Raw genomic sequence first — 13,307 nt, forward strand, 5'->3', positions numbered from 1 at the left:
CTAAAGTGATTAAATAGCTTAACAATTAAATAAGGAAGGACTAAAAGAGAAAATGAACCAATTTAAGTGGCTGAGATGGCATACCGTTAAAAAAATCTAAGATTTTTATGTATTAAGGACAAAATTGGAATTACAATAAAGTTTATGTGGCCAAATTTTATTTTAAGCATTTCAAGACCATTTGTTCTTCAAATTTCGGTGGGAGACAGCCATGGAAGAGGGTTTAGAGCTGTTATTCCATATTTTGGCTTCAAGTAAGTTTAATTCTTGCTTTGTCCTTGAAATTTTTATATTTTTACACTTTTACAATTAGGTCCAACTTAGTATCCTACTAGTTTCCCATTTTTTTGAAAGTTTTGGAAGATAATAATGATACGTTCATATGATTTTTGTTATTTTGTGATGAAATTGAGATGTTAATGGATGTTTAAAGGTGTTTTATTAAAAAAAATTTAGATGAAAACATGTTTTAGGGATTAAATTGAAAAGTATTGAAATCGTGGAGAAATTCTGAAATTTCATGGAATCCATGGGCTGTTATTGATATGTATGAGAAATAATAGGCTTGAATCAAGGATTATATTGCAAGAATTTCATTTTCCAAGCCTAGGGATGAAATTATCATGTATTAAAAGTTTAGAGTCAAATTGGTCAATATATTACACTAAACAGTTTTGGGCAGCAGCAGTGGTCTAACTTTGAAAAATCACCAAAAATTGTGGGAATTGAATTAGAAGATGAATAAAACATGAAATTAAAGCTTATTGAGTGTAGTTTCTCATAGAAGAAATGGTGTGAGCAATGGAATTGTAAATCATGAGATATAATAAGTTTTGTGAGACAATGTCAGAATGATTTCGGGTTTCCCTGTTCTGACTTTAGAAAATCATAAAAAATTTACGAAAAATAATTATGAGTTATAATTTATATGTTTAGAATTCTTGATGAGTGTATTTTCAAAGGAAATGAACAGAAACATCATCCGAATTCTGTACAATTAGACAATTCATTTTTAGTAGAGAGTGGTCGGAACTGTCAGACAGCAAAACAGAGGAAAGTTTAAAGAATAAACTGTATTAATTGGCTGAACCAAAAATTCTGAAAATTTTATGGTAAGAAGATATGTGAGTGTAGTTTCATGGAAAATTTACGGATCTTAATTTGGAGCTCTTTATCTCCAGATAAAAATAATTTAGTGAGTCTGACTCGGATAAACAGCTTTGAATATACATGTGAGTGAATAGTGAAATTATAGTTAATGTTGTTTAAGTGTGGTATATACATTAAGGATGTGGAATGGAGAGGAGGAGGAGGAGGAGGAAAATTGGAAAATATATGAATGATTTGTGTATAATTGGTCATAGGCTTGATTATAATTGATAAATGATGAAATAGAAATGATACTTGCATTTGTGCATTATTGGTCACGGTTTAAGCTCATTTGTGAATATAAAGTTTTTTAGTATGTGTGTATGGTATATTCGGTATATGATTTGGTATGAAATAATGTCATGAATGGTTTATGAATTAACACGTGTCGGTAAGCGTGATACATGAATAAATGTTGTGCTCATCCATGCTTATAATGCTTGTGCTATATGTGTATTTGGCTAATGTATTTGGTGTACATGCTTAGGCTTTGGCCAAGCAGTGGCTAGATTATGCCACGTTAAATTTATAAGTTATGCATTGAATTTTAAGTGCCTAATTGATATGGTGCTTGTGATATGCGTAGGAAACGGGTGTGGAAAGGTAATGAAATAGTAAGTTCATATGGCTGAAATTTAGTGATTAAATGTTAATTTCATGAATTATATAATGTGTGATGAAATATATATTTATTGTTGAATTGAAAATAAAATAAAAGTGTGAAAACTGAATAAATGATCAAATTGAGCGGAACACCGGATTTGAGTACTTCTGATCAGTGACAAGTGATAAAGTGATAAGTGGTAGCTTTAGCTACACTTACCTGATCAAGTGACAAAGTGATAAGTGGTAGCTTTAGCTACACTTATCTGATCAAGTGACAAAGTGATAAGTGGTAGCATTAGCTACACTTATCTGATCAAGTGACAAAGTGATAAGTGGTAGCTTTAGGTACACTTATCTGATCACGTGACAAAGTGATAAATGTAATCAAGTGACAAAGTGATAAGTGGTAGCCTAGCTACACTTATCTGATCAGGGACAAGTGATAAGTGATCATACGTAAGACCATAGTTATACTATGGCAAAGTGGAAGTGAAGTACTCAATTTTCCGTAACCGTTCCCTAATTTGATTAAGGATGGTAAGTGACAAATTGACCCAAAAGAATTATAGTAAATGGATAAGTGGTAGTGAGTTTATACAAGGGGACCCACCAATGATTGTGGTTGACAGGTGAACTTAGTAAATGTGTTAATGAATGGTATAATCGATAAACGTTGAATTAAATGGTAAATACGTATTAGTGTTGAACTTAATGACATTGAATTGTACGTGAATTAAATGGAAAGTGCTAATGATATGATTTAAATTGTGAGCATGAGAAATTGCGAATTGAATGAAATGGAAATGAAACATTGAGTTGCATGAGTATGTATCGGGTCTCGTAGGACCTAATTATTATGATTAGAATATTTTGAGGATATATTGTGAAAAGTTATAGAAGCATGTTAATAATTTTGAAAGTTTTAATTTAGATGAAATTTTATAACTCAGTTAAATACGTTAACAAGTGTATGTGTTCTGGTAATGTCTCGTACCCTATTCCGGTGTCGAATACAGGTAAGGGGTGTTACAAACTTACCATGCATTTATACATAAAGTAAGCATACAAAGCGCATCGAAAGCAATTTGGTCATTTGTCTAACACATAACTTCACCAAGCATGTTAGTCATGTATTTCATGTAAATATCAAGAACAATGATGAGCTCATTAGGTATCGAGTTTTCAAATATTTCATGCATATACAGATAATAGTTTCATTTTGATTTCACATGTTATCATGTCAGAAATTCACCCGTTGAATCATTTAAAATTTCGATGGATACTCGGGTAGTACACCTAAAGTGTACAATATTATAAATCTGTTAATTCATATCCGAGAGTGCTTTTATGAGCACTTAAGCAGAAAGCTCTCTTTCAAGCACTATAACGGGAAGTTCATTGAGTCTTGTAACTGGAAGCTTATCCAGACAATATAACGGGAAGCTCACAAAGAGCCTATAATGTAACACCCCTAACCCATATCCATCTCCAGAATAGGGTTATAGAGCATTACCGGAGTTTACAAATTAATTTACAGACATTTCATTTTATCAAGCATTCATATTTAAAATCAATCAAAATCAAAACATTAATGAGCTAACGTTGACCAATTTAACTCATACATGTCATTATAACCAGAATCAAAACATCCAAAATTACCAATAGAATTAATAGATAGTGTGATAAACATTCATACATCCATTCAACGCATTATTCCCTTTTATCAAATATATCAATGTTTCATCAATTTTCATACAATGAACATTCAAATCATATTCACATCAATAACATACATTTCAAGCATTTAAGAATATAATTCAAGTTCCACGAACTTACCAGACTAAATTGCAGAAATACCAAAAATTTAGGGATATTTTGGTAATTTTCTATTTTCCTCGAATTTCCACCCAATCATGATCTAAATTAATATTTCATGCAATTTGGTCACTTTTTGACATTTTTACCAATTTACCCTTAAAATATTACTTTTATTCAATTTAGTCCTTGAACCTAAAACATGCAAATTGGTCATTTTAATGAAAACTCATACTAGTTGAATAATCATTTATTTTCCTCCTCCTCCTCTCCATTCCACATCCTTAATGTATAATATGCTTATATGTAACATTATCTATAATTCCATCATTTATTTATATATTAATTCAAAGCTGTCCACTTGAGTCATAGTCACTAAATTATTTATATCTTGAGCTACGAAACTCTGAATTAAGATCTGCTAAATTCTTATGAAACTAGACTCACATATCTTTTACCATAAAATTTTCAGAATTTTTGGTTTATCCAATAAGTATAGTTTATTCTTTAAAGTTTCCCTATTTCACTGCTTGACAGTTGCGACCCCTCTTCACTAAAAAATAATTATCTCTTTGTACAGAATTTGGATGATGTTTTCGTTTGTTTCTATTGAAAATAGGATCATTTATAATTTTAAACATATAAATTTAAGCCCCTAATTAGTTTATTCAATTTTTGATGATTTTCCAAAGTCAGAAGAGGGGAACCCGAATTCATTCTGGCCTTGTCTCACAAAATTTATTATATCTCATGATTTACAATTCCATTACTTACACCGCTTCTTCTATGAGAAACTAGACTTAATAAGCTTTAATTCCATATTTTTTTCATCCTCTAATTCGATTTCCACAGTGATTTTTCAAAGTTAACCTACTACTGCTGTCCAAAACTGTTTGAGTGCAAGATGTTGATTACTAAATTTATAACTCCCTTATTCCCTTTGTTTATAATATTTCCCATCATTTTCACTTATTTCCCTTCACTAATATATCAATAACATAAGAATTTATTTAAGAAAACTCTACTATAACATCATTTCCATACTTTTTCAACAATAACAAACTTAAAAATATATTGAAATCTTGATGTTTTTACCTTATGCTATTGATTTCAATCTTTAACTTGATTTTCTCTCTCCTCCAGCTTCTATTTCTTGAATCTAACTTGACATTCTAGCTCTCCATTGTCTCCTTCTTATTTTTCTCTCTTGGAAGCTATGGAAATTCTTTTGATTTCTAGGTGAAAATAGTGAATTTTTGGTGAAATGACCAAATTGTAAAGAAAGCAAAACTTTCTTTCTTCTCTTCTCTTCTCTTCTAACGTTGGTTGCATGGAAAGATGATGATTTTTCATCATCTTTACTCCCTTTATATTAATCATTTAATAATAAAATAATACTAAAATCTTAATAAAATATTAATTAAATAACATTTATCTAATTAATTAATTAAAATATCACAAACATCATCATTACCTTCTAGAATTCTCTCTCTCCATTTGACCATTTTTCCCTTTATAATCTTTTAAAATTCCATCATTGAGTCATCACTTAATTTGGTAAAATTACAATTTAGTCCCTCAAAATTTTTCACCTTTTCAATTTGGTCCTAATTCATCCATTTTCCTTAGTTTCTAGATTATTCCACCCTTAACTATTTACACTATTGGTCTTTCACCTTTTTCGTATTTATACTTTAACCCCTCAAATTTTAAGTATTTACTTTTGGGCAACAAAACTTTTCTCACTTTTACAATTTAATCCTTTCTTGAATTAATATGTCATAATATACTTCCCAATGTTGACATAACTCAATATTACCTTTTTATCACTTTATTTCCTTATTTTACTATATCAAGGATATTATCTTACTTTCTTACTGTAGTAATTTTTGGGGTATTACATATAACGGGTAGCTCCGAAGAGCACTGAACGGGAAGCACCAGATAGCCATATAAGGAGAAGTTCAAGCAAGCACTAACGGGAAGCTCACAAATAGCCTTTAATCGGGAAGCTTATGAAGAGCCATATAACGGGACGCTTATAAGAGTTGCGGTGTGCCCACAACACATGTAGGGTCATGACCGATCGGGATGCTCCGAAGAGTATTTAACGGGAAGCTCGCAAGAACACTATAACGGGAAGCTTGAGAGGGTTTATATCGAGATGCTCTTTCGAGCTATAATATGTCCGCAACATATACAGGAACACTACCATTTCGGGAAACAAAACCCTGTATCCAATCGAATTTCATTCATTCAAACAAGATTTAACATTTATCGGGTATTTTTCGGATATGCAATCAGATTTAATATACATGGCCAATACATAATTCACATACAAATTATTCAAACCAATTCAAACATATAATTACACAATTAAGTTACACGAACTTACCTCGATAAACGTTCGTATACAAGAATCTACTAATCCGATACTTTTTGTTTTCCTTGATCCAACTAAGTATTAGGTCTTTTTGAATCTATATAAATGAATTTAACGTCAATTTAATCCATTTCATACTCAATTTAATTCAATTCACATCCTAGGCAAAAATACCATTTTGCCCCTATACTTTTCATAAATGATGATTTCGTCCCTAGGCTCGGAAAATGAAATTCATACAATTTAATCCTAATTCCAAGTCTAACCAATTTTATATATAACATTTACAACACATATATTTCATAAAACTTAGAAATTTTCCATGAATTTTACATCTTTACAATTTAGTCCCTAAATCACAATTTCATGAAAATTCACTTTACAAAAGTTGTTTATCTATCAACAACCTTTCATTTTCTACCATAAATTTCAAATTTTCAGCATATTCATCCATGGAAAATTTTCAATAATTTAAAATATTTACAAATTGATCCCCAAAATAGATAGATTAAGTTATTCCGATCTCAAAAATATAAAATTACTAAAACGGGACATGATTACTTACCTAATTAAGCTTACTTGATTTTCTTTCTCTTTCCTAGGATTTCCATAGAAAATTTGGGAAGATGATAAAATAAGATGATATTAGGCTATTATCATCTTTATTTATTCCAAATTCCAATTTAGTCCTTTTCTTTTCTAATTTTTCATGGATGAATCATCAAAATATTTAATAACTTTTCTTAATGGTCTATTACCATATAAGGACCTCAAGTTTTAAATTCCATAGCTATTTAATACTTATAGCTACTAGAACTCAACTTTTGCATTTTATGCAATTTGGTCCTTTCTATAATTAAACATGTAATCGGTAAAATTTTCTTATCAAAATTTTCATACGTCTTTCCTATCATAATGTAGACCATGCAATATTATTAAAATAAAATTTCTTTCTAACTCGAATTTGTGGTCTCGAAACCACTATTCTGATTTTACTGAAAACGGGCTGTTATAATGTTGGCTAGACCCGCTGTAAGGTTGAATGCTCTGCTTGGTTCTGGGATTGAGGCATTTCATGATTTTGGAAAAGGTTTCCCTCAATCTCCCTTCCTGTCTTAATAATTTCAGTAAGTTATGTGGGGGGTTTATCGTTTTCGTTGGATTGGAGGATGATGGTTGATTGTTTGCTATTCATTTTAGGGTTTCAAAATGTGTTGCTCTGTTTTGATTTTGGGTATTTTCTGAGTTGTTTATGTTGTCTCTTCAATTTTTAGCTTTACTTTAATAGCCTTAGGAATTTTTTTTTCCGCGTGCCTTTACAATGTTCTGTTGGTGTTTGTGTTTGTATTTGGCCATTATCCCATTAATAAAACCAAAACGAATATATTCAAAAATAAAAATAAAAAGACTAAATCCCAATTATAGAGACTTGAAGTATATTTTAATTGATTTTAATTTTAATATTTAAGATTTGAGTCTAACTTATTTAAAATATATAATATTTATTGTATAATTTATATTGTAAATATATATAATTGTGATTTAAACAATAAAAGTCTATAGAATGTATAATATATAACCGACGAGAATATCTTTTATTTTCTATCATATCACTAAATTGACATTTAAAAATAATTATAATATTTAATTTAGAATTATTAATTAAAAAGTTGACATAAAATAGAATTTGTGATAATTATACGTTTAACAATAATTATAATTCAATAGAAATTTTGATAATTACACATTTAAAATAATTATAATTTTCATTTACATTTATTACTTAAAAAAGTTTAGTTAAAATAATTATAATTGAAGTAAAAGTTTACAATTACAATCATTTTAAAAAAACTTTTTCTGAACCTTGTGTGTTGGCTTGATAGTTAGGGTGTTCACCGTCCCAGTGTGGCCTGAGTTCAAGTCGTATTAGTTGCGTTGTTGTTAGGGCTTTTGCCCTCCTCTTGTAATTCGCCAAAAAAAAATCTAAATATTTTTTATATATTATCTTTTGCTACTTATTAATTACATATCGAGAGGGATCCACTTATATTGGTATGAAACTAAAGTAGTTTTGTACCATTTCGCATATTTTTGTACAATTAATATTCTAGCGATTCAACCCTTATATTTTATATTTCATTTATATAGATCATGCATGTCAAATTTGGCGTAAATTAGAATTTTTAACTATTTATTTTATATAAAAATTGAATCATTCAATATATTAATATAAACACTTTTTAGATCGATATGATAGAGATATCGAATCGGTTTGAAAATTTACATACATGACACGTACTATTATATTGATAAATTTAATTGTTGGATCATTAAAATATTAATCGTATAAAAATATATGGAAGGGTGTACACTGGTGTAAGTGGATCCTTTCCTATATATATTATTTACAATTTATTATAGTCAATTTATTAACTATTAAAAATAAAAATAAAATTGAATAGTAAAGAGTTTATTTTACAATATATATATATATTTTTATTGTTTGTATAAATGTTTTGATAATAGGAATTTTTATTAGTACTATATTTGAATTATTAAAATAATTAGTATTTTTATTAGATATTATTTTAAATAATAATTCCATAAAATAAATTTATATTGTATGTTGAAAATAGTACAAATGTTTTAATTATGATTTAATTTTTTAATATTATTAAAATTATTGATCTACAAAATATCAATAATTTAATATGGTATTTGAAAATGTTTTTCTATTATATTTTAATTATATTTAACAATTCAAATAATGAAACAAAAATTAATTACAATAATTAAAAATATTTTATTTAAAACTAATAAAAATTAAACACGTAAAATCAAATGCAAGTATCATTAGAAATTAGTATATAAAATGCGCGAGTTTGTAGAAACTTTATTTTGTATATATATAAAGCGTTAATGATGAAACTTGTTGCTGCTATTACTCCTACTTATGAGAGCTTTTTAGAGTTTTCTTATTTCAATTTTATTTTAGTATTAGACCTTTTTTAATAACTTTTGAATTGTTACAATATTGTGGGGAAATTCTAGGATAAACTCAACTAAAAAGTTAGTAAAGCTTTTACCAAAATATCTAAGGATTTACCAATTAAATATTGGTAAATCCTTAGATATTTTGGTAAAAGCTGTTTTTTTGAGCTGAAACTTATGATAGAAGTGTTCGTGTGAGATTACTTTGTTTGTACAAACTCTCTTAACTTTTTGCTTAACTTAATATGATTCTAGTTATTCTTACCAGTGCTCAAGTTTAAAAAGCATCGATGGTTGAATTGCTTGTATATATTATGAGTTAAGTTTGTTTGTTTAAAGGGAATGTATTAAGGGGGAGAGTTTGCTACATTGATGTTATTGTTCTCATATTATTTAGTTTTGTTAAAAAAATTACTAAAGGGAAAGATAGTTGAGTCAATTATATAACCAATGGCTCATACAGTGCCACAAGTAATGTCCACTCTCATAACTTTGTATGGAGTACTTAAATAACATGTTTTGGAAGATTATTCAACAAAGAAATGGTTTTCTTTAAAATGCTTTAGATATTCCTCTCTCTCAATGGAACTTCCTGGTTCTATTGCCACCAGAGTGCTAGCAACATGCTATTCCCACCTTCACAATGTGTCATGACACTGCCAATTGGGGGATTAATTGAAAATGACCTTTTCTCCCTAGAATCAACATATCTTCTTGTTAGTGCAAATCTCCGATAAAGAAAATCTCAAACAAACGAATGGAACTCAAACAGAAAAAGAAGAAATAGGACAAGGCTCCAAGGCATATATCAAGTCATTATCTTTAAGGATATATTCGCCCCACCTATCTTCGGTGTGCAAATGAGTTCTAAGCAAATTAACCTCGAGGATACAATGAAGCCAATGACTATTTGCATTTTGCACTAACAGGAATAGTCCACTAAGCACTAAGCAATGTATAACAAGAAACTCAATTTCTACAAAAAATTTCTGCAGTAACTCTTTATAGAACAATCTAATAATATTAGAAAATGAGGAAGGATAGAAAGAACTTTTAGAACTTGTTGGTGTGGTTTCCAAATGAAATCTCATTCCTATTTGTAGGAATTTTCATGTCTTTTTACAGAGACATATTTCAATAGGTGTCTTTATGAGTAAAAAAAATAATTATTCATTTAATTTTTACAACTTTTTCAAAAATCAAATGATATAACTTTTGACCAATGACCAAAAGATTTATCTTTTGATTAATTACACCTATTCATTTATAATTATTAGAATACTATAAATATTTGAATATGTTCCAACACTTCTTTCCCTGGAAATCAAGGATGAGACTTCACAGCCAAAACAAGAATAGGCATGGGTTTAGATATCGAAGCTGATCCCAAAATTATGTTTCCTTTGACAACTTTCTTTAGCTTTCCACTCTTTTACTTTCTTTTCTTTTCATTTATTACTTTTAACTCAAACATAGTGTTATTCCAAATTGAGATAAATGAAAAGTAAGTATTTTAAAAGAAAGTATGAGATACTCAATTTCCCTTACTTTCCTTTGCTTAAATTTAAAAAATAAAAATTTCAAGCCCTGTCCCTCTCCTTAACCCAATCCAAACATAGTATAAGGCACAATAGTTTTTTGTTGTTTCAGGTTGGATCAAAATTAATTCGAATGGAGCAACCAATAGGAATGGAGACTGGTCGGCGGCTGATGGTGTATTATGTGATTTTTTTAGAAATTAGATCGAAGGGTTTTGTAGGTTTGTTGGTAGAGGCTTGGTCGTGAATTCGGAGTTATGGGCGATTCTATATGGCCTAGAAATAGCCTAGATTAGAGGACACAACAAGGTGGTTATTGAAACTGACTGTATGTAGGTGGAAAGATTAAGGATTGCTTGGGAAGTACACCATCGATAACTCTTGTCAGGAAAATAAAAGAAGTATCTCACCAATTTGAGTATGTTAAATTCCAGTTTATGAACATGGAATGAAACATGGTTCCTGATTGGCTAGCCAGAACATGTCCATCTACTAAAGTTAATCTACATATTATTGATGCTCCTACATTCCATATTAGGAAATTACTTTTAGAAGATAAATTTGGTATTCCTTATATAAGAATAAATTAATCTAAGGCAATACGAAGCGTTCTCTTATTTATCCTTCACACTATCTTTGGATAAATAGTTGTAAAGGAAAGGAAAGGAAAAGAAGAGAAGGTTAAGGAAAGGAAATGAAATGTTTTTTTTCTTTTTTATTTGGTTTAGATAGTTAAAATTAATAAAGGAAAGGAAAGTGAAGTGACATTTGTTTAGTTAAATTGTGAAAAGTTTAAGAAATGATTATTTATAATAAATTTTGTAATTATAGCATTTAGGAGTGAGCAAAACTCGATTCGACTTGAAAAAATCGAAAAAAATTTGAATTTCGAGTTAAACGAATCGAGTTATTCGAGTTAATCGAGTTATTCGAATCAACTCGAATTTTTTTTCGAATTTCGAGTTCGAATCGAGTTGAGTTTTCAAATTTGAATAACTCGAATAATTCGAATAATTCGAATATCAAACTATAATATTTTATATTTTTACCCCAAACTCCCAAACCTTTTTACTTTTCCCTCAAAACTTTTACTCCTTCCCACTTTCCCCAAAACTTTTACTCCTCCTCCCAACCCCAATCTACCCAAAATCCATTTCCCACCAAAATTTTACTCTTCCATTTATTTTTTCTCAAAATTTTACTCCCAAAAACCCTCAAAACCTTTTATTTTCCCCCAAAATTTTTACTCCCTCTCACTTTTCCCCTAAAACTTTTATTCTCTTCCCATCCCACCTCCAATCTATCCCAAACCCTCCCCCCTCCAATTTTTTTTTAAATATTTTCCCTCCAAAATTTTACTCTCCTATTTACTTTCCTCAAATTTTATTCCCCAAAACTTTTATTTTTCCCTAAACTTTTACTTCTCACCCTTTACTCTCAAATAAAAATCAAAATTATCCAAAAAATACTAAACATAAATAGTAATAATTTTATTTATATCTACTATTTATATTATTAAATTAAATTTCACATTTTCTATTATTTATATTATTGAATTGTTTAGTCATATTGAATATTTATATTAAAATTGAATTATTAATTATGCCATAAAATATTCGTGTTAGAATTTTATATTGGTATTAATTTCATATTTTATTTTTATAATAACTTTTATTAAAAATCATATTTTTACATTTAATATATTTTTAATTCTAAAATACATAGTGGCAAGAATCTGAAGATAATTGAAACAATTAAGCAAGCAAAGAAGCTAACCAATATATAAAAAATTAATAAATAAATTATGAAGTGATGAAAGTTAATAAAAAAATTGATTAATGTGGACAAATTTTATTACGATGGGCGACAATGGTTACAAGGACCCAAATTTATTTTTTTAAATTTAACTCGAACAAATATATTCGATTCGATTCGATTCGAATTCCAACTCACTCGACTCGATTCGAGAAAACTTCAAATAAAGTTAGGATGATAAAATGAGATTCGAAAACTCGACTAACTCGAAAATTTTCGATTCGATTCGATTCGATTCGATCGAATGCTCACCCCTAATAGCCTTCTTATAAAATAACTTACGTAAAAGGTTAATGGGATAAAAAATACATTTTACATCTTAAAAGGCAATATCATTTTCTTTTTTCCCCAAATTGGGGTAATTAAAAATGGAGTAACTCAAGGAAAATTAAAAGATATTCCCTTAAATAAAAAATATATCTAAATAATGGGAAAGATTATTATTTTGCATTACTTTCCTTTTCTTTTCCTTGTTTTTATTCCATCCAAACATAGGTCATTGTTACTTGGAAACCACTGGATGTTGAATGGTTCAAACAAAACACATATGGATCCTATATCCGTAATCCGGGCTTTGCTATTGTTTTTCGAGATTATAGAGGATCGTGGGTTGCCACCATTTTATAGGCTACACAACGAACTAAGTGGCTGAACTAACTTAGTTGTAACAATGATTGCAGAACCTTTGATCAATGATTGCATGATTTATTGAAGTCGTTTCGGAATACTAGACTTCTCTATCTCTATTGCCAGGGAAATCATTGTGCCGATACACTAACAAAGAAAGAAAGTGACCCAGCTTTTCTTTTCAATTTCAGTACTAGGAATAGTTTACATGACTTCATTGTGTACTATGATATCCCAGACTGTAAGGCTTCCTTTGTTCTTGCTGATAACCCAAGTTATCCTATGTTTAGACTTCTATAATTTATGAATGAAAGCACTTTATTCCACAAAAAGAAAAAAAACTGAAGCTCGAAGGCTTCACATTGGTGGGTTGGCAAGTGTTA

Source organism: Gossypium raimondii, chromosome 5 (genome assembly GCF_025698545.1).
Source record: "Gossypium raimondii isolate GPD5lz chromosome 5, ASM2569854v1, whole genome shotgun sequence".
In the NCBI taxonomy this organism is placed as follows: domain Eukaryota; kingdom Viridiplantae; phylum Streptophyta; class Magnoliopsida; order Malvales; family Malvaceae; genus Gossypium; species Gossypium raimondii.